At 35.0% G+C, this 5158-nt stretch overlaps 1 pseudogene; it reads left to right on the top strand.

Moving 5' to 3' along the window:
* The first annotated feature begins 2819 nt into the window (after nt 1-2819).
* LOC134243850 (uncharacterized) lies at nt 2820-4214 on the top strand (annotated as a pseudogene).
* The last annotated feature ends 944 nt before the right edge of the window (nt 4215-5158 follow it).

Genomic DNA, 5158 nt, shown 5'->3' with positions numbered 1-5158 from the left:
TGTAGAAGTCCAGTATATATATCTATGTTCCAAATCCCATCCTGTTTGGTTGAAAACCAAGGGAGTTATAGCTGTTTAAAGTTTCAGCCAATCAGATTGCAGCGCACGTACACGCACCTGTATGCATGTGCATGGTGACCATACCTTCTTGTAGAAGTCGATTATATATATCTATGTTCCAATTCTTATCCTGTTTGGTTGAAAACCAAGGGAGTTATAGCAATTTAAAGTTTCAGCCAATCAGATTGCAGCGCACGTGCATGCACGTGTTTTCATGATAATTGCTATATACCGTGTTGTAGGATATTCTTATGCATGGCAATGTTCAAAATTTCAAAGGATTTCGTCAAGAAACAAGAAAGATATAGAGACTTTAGTTTCAGCCAATCAGAGCAAAGCGCACGTGCATGCGCGTGAGATCTTGCTATTTTGACCATGTCATCTTGTCTATAGTACTAATATATCTTTACATTATGAGTTTCAAAGCATTTCATCAAAAAATAGAAAAGTTAAGGCAATATACATTATATTGGTCATTTAACATGATGCACGTGCGCGCTCTTGCAAGCACGTGCGCACAAAATGACCTTGATTCCGCAAATCTACATAACATGTCTACTGACCTTAAAAAGGTTTTACCTACATCGGATGAACAGTTTACAAGATCACTCCCGGACAAAAAAGTACCCAGGAAGAAGAAGAAGAAGAAAAATAATAATAATAAGAAACAGAGTAAAAACAATATGTTCCCCAACTTCGTTTGGGGAACATAACAAGTGCACTTATAGTTTTGCCTTATCGTTATTCTTCATCAGGAGACGGACAGGTCAGATCCTTTGCGTGGTCTTTTACAAAAGCTCTGATGTGCTTAAAAAGATACAATTTTCTCTTACCAGAAAGCCCACCTGCAAGAGAAAAAGAAATGCACTGAGCAATACTCCTTTAGTGAAATACAAGTGTAAGGATCTAAAGAAAGTTCTAATTTTAATACCTTTTACCAAAGTCGCTGGTAGATTCCTGGAAGAAAAACTGGCACCCTGGTCCTGAAGAAGCTTGATTGGTTTCTCAACATCTGTTGACCTTTCCTTCACGAAAACAATTTCTGGTTGCATTGCACTAAATCTAAAATGATGGAATTGTTGGATCCCTGAAATTGCTAAAAAAATTCGCAGATAAAAATGACTTCCAGTCATGCCATTGGAAGATTTTGTCTACCACTATGGCCTGCTTTCCAACGGCAGATTTAGTAACAGTTCTGTTTAAATCTTCGAGCGAGTCATTGTCAGTCCTGAAATAAAACCTGTATTGATTAGTAGATGTATCCAAAAAAACATTTCTTTCATTATGTCTGTGTAAGAAATTGTGTCTGTCTAAGAAATCATGTCTGTCTAAATATTTATATTTCAAAGCAACAAAACTTCTAGTTAGTACTGTGTGGATAAATCTTACTGACCTACGATACAATTTTTTAATGTAGGCAAATCTCGCGTCTGCTAGGCACTTTGTATGCCCAGGTATTTGCATTGAAAGGTTTTGACAAATGAATAATTTGTTATAACAAATTACTAATTTGTTATAACAAATTACTAATTTGATATAACAGATTATTAATTTGTTATTAATAACAAATTATTAATTTTAAATAACAAATTAGTAATTTGATAAAACAAATTACTATTTTTGAAAAAAATTGAAATGTATACAGATTTACGAAAGCCAGATTAAATCAAAAATCTTAGTATAAGTGGGATTTCTACGGAAGCCCATTTAGGACCTATCGAAAAATATTTTTGAATCTTTACAACTTTACCTTGGTCAAATGAGATGTTTCGGTGCATAATTTGTAGGTAAACAAGATGAAAAACAGTATTTTAAACTTTGATTTTCAATGAAAAATTAAGAATACCAGTCATGAATATGGGAGTTTTTTTCATATTCGACAAAGGAAATGTATCTAGATTGCCTACAGTCTCTTAGAAAACGGTACTTAGTATGTTTATGGCCTCTTCTGTAAATCAATATCAAATTTAATATAGGTATCCGGTTTACTTCTCATATATTTTAAATTAAATGTCATAAAAATATCAGTACTAGCGGAGGTATTTTCTACATAATTCTGATAAAGCCGTAAAGTACGGGGAAAAAAATTGAAATTGATTATGACGTCATAATGGATCTAGCACAAAAAATTAGTCTAGTTATTTACTAGACCTTGACCTTAGTATCCTTCAAAAAAGCATACAATAAATAGAAAAGCGAAAACAATCAGGAAACTATGGAATCCGGATAGGGCCAAGCACTTCACTATCGCACCATCGAGCATCAACTTAAAGGTCGATGGCGCGATAATGCGATGGCGCGATAACGATGAAACGGTGGTGCGATAACGATGAAGCGATGATGCGATAGCGCGATGACGATGATGTTATGGCGCGATAATGCGATGGCGATGGTGCGATAGCACGATTGAGCGATAGTGAATATCGCATCATCGTCATCGTACTATTGCACCATCGTCATCGCATCATCGTGTCATCACTATCGCGTCATCGTACCATCGCATTATCGCACCATCGTCATCGCATTGTCGCGCCATTGCATCATCGTCATCGCGCTATCGCACCATCACTTCATCGCTATCACACCATCGCCTCATCGTCATCGCATTATCTCTTCATCGCACTATCGACTTAACCTCGATGGTGCGATGATGCGATAGTGAACTGCGTGGCCCTATCCGGATTCCATAAAATATGTAGTTTAGGACTTGCCAAGAAGTCATACGGTGAAAAAAGGTCAATGAATCTAATTTGTTAGAAATGCTTTTATGCCCTAAGCCATCCAGTCACCACTTTTTTGCTGTAGAATGCATTGAAGGAACATGTAGTAAATGCAGTAACTACAGTAATAATACATTAGAAAATATTTACAAGGAAATACCTGAGGACAAAGAGCTAATATGGAATCGATTGAAACAAGTTGATGGCAGACCAGTATTGGTATCAAAAATTGGCAGGAAGAAGGAGTTGTTAAATGAAATAGAAACTGATAGCCTGAATCCTGCCCAAGGTACAACTTTCTTAAAACATTTACACACAGCTCAGTGGCAGCAAGAACAATTCATTTTAATAAAAGACAATCTGCCTGAGAACTGGATACTTCAAGTGATGGATTGAAGTAAAAATAGAGGGATTAACTACCAAGAAGAAATCAAAGCAGCTTTCTGTGCCAATTTTCAAATAACAATGCATCCTATTGTAAATTATTATCAAAAGGGAGATGACCTGGTCAAAGATACATGCATTATACTATCTGAGGAATTTAATCATGACTACCATGCTGTAGACTATTACAAATCCTAAGTAGATGGTCACATTAAGGATCAGCTACATCCTGGGTAACTGATTATTTTTTCTGATGGGTGTGCCGCCCAATACAAATCTAAGGTACCCTTTCCAGACTTGTCTCTGAAAGAAATTCCAATATCAAGACATTTTTTTGGTTCAGAACACGGAAAGAGTGTGTGTGATGCAGAGATAGGTGTTTTAAATAGAGCTGTGGATAGGGCTGTTATAGGGAAGAAAGTTGTTATACATGTAAATAACATAAAAGATCTCCTTGAATTCTGTGAAAAGAAGTTGATATTAGATGAACCTTACACAAAAAGGAACTTTTTCTTTGTGAAAGCAAATAAATTTCCACGAAATCGGCCAGAGACAAATGTCAAACCAATCCCAAATACAAGGAAACTACACGATAATGAAAACACAACAGCACCATATTTGATCAAAGTGAGGAACCTATCTTGTTTTTGTACAAACTGTATGAAAGAAATATCTGAAATTTGCCTGAATTCTGATTATGTGTCTGCCTATCAGTCAAAGAAGATTACTTTGGTGAACACGAAGCACGATGCAAATGCAGGAAAGGATATTGAAGATGTAACAAAGGAGAATAAAGAGACATTTAAGGAATCTACAGAAGCAATGGTGACAAAAAAAGACAAAAGGAAAGCAGTGATGCGAAAAACGCCATTAAAGGGTGATGAGGATGATAAAGAAAACACAGAACTGGGCAACTGCATCAGCAAGAGAAGGAAGAAGATTACCGGTACTTTGGTGAAGACGAAACACGATGCAAATGCAAGAAAGGATATCGAGGATGTAACCAGGAGAATAAAGAGACATTTAAGGAATCTACAGAAGCAATGGTGACAAAAAAAGACAAAAGGAAAGCAGTGATGCGAAAAAAGCCATTAAAGGGTGATGAGGATGATAAAGAAAACACAGAACTGGGCAACTGCATCAGCAAGAGAACGAAGATGATTAATTAGATTAATTATTTGTTTTGACAAATGAATAATTTGTTATAACAAATTACTAATTTGATATAACAGATTATTACGTTGATATAGCAGATTATTAATTTGTTATTAATAACAAATTATTAATTTTAAATAACAAATTAGTAATTTGATAAAACAAATTACTATTTTTGAAAAAAATTGAAATGTATACAGATTTACGAAAGCCAGATTAAATCAAAAATCTTAGTATAAGTGGGATTTCTACGGAAGCCCATTTAGGACCTATCGAAAAATATTTTTGAATCTTTACAACTTTACCTTGGTCAAATGAGATGTTTCGGTGCATAATTTGTAGGTAAACAAGATGAAAAACAGTATTTTAAACTTTGATTTTCAATGAAAAATTAAGAATACCAGTCATGAATATGGGAGTTTTTTTCATATTCGACAAAGGAAATGTATCTAGATTGCCTACAGTCTCTTAGAAAACGGTACTTAGTATGTTTATGGCCTCTTCTGTAAATCAATATCAAATTTAATATAGGTATCCGGTTTACTTCTCATATATTTTAAATTAAATGTCATAAAAATATCAGTACTAGCGGAGGTATTTTCTACATAATTCTGATAAAGCCGTAAAGTACGGGGAAAAAAATTGAAATTGATTATGACGTCATAATGGATCTAGCACAAAAAATTAGTCTAGTTATTTACTAGACCTTGACCTTAGTATCCTTCAAAAAAGCATACAATAAATAGAAAAGCGAAAACAATCAGGAAACTATGGAATCCGGATAGGGCCAAGCACTTCACTATCGCACCATCGAGCATCAACTTAAAGGTCGATGGCGC

This window comes from Saccostrea cucullata, unplaced genomic scaffold, assembly GCF_032062105.1.
Source record: "Saccostrea cucullata isolate Sc308-1 unplaced genomic scaffold, CSIRO_AGI_Scuc_v1 ctg2190, whole genome shotgun sequence".
NCBI classification, from domain to species: Eukaryota; Metazoa; Mollusca; class Bivalvia; order Ostreida; family Ostreidae; genus Saccostrea; species Saccostrea cuccullata.
The sequence above is the reverse complement of the archived record's forward strand: the minus strand, read 5'-3'. Positions and strand labels throughout refer to the sequence as shown.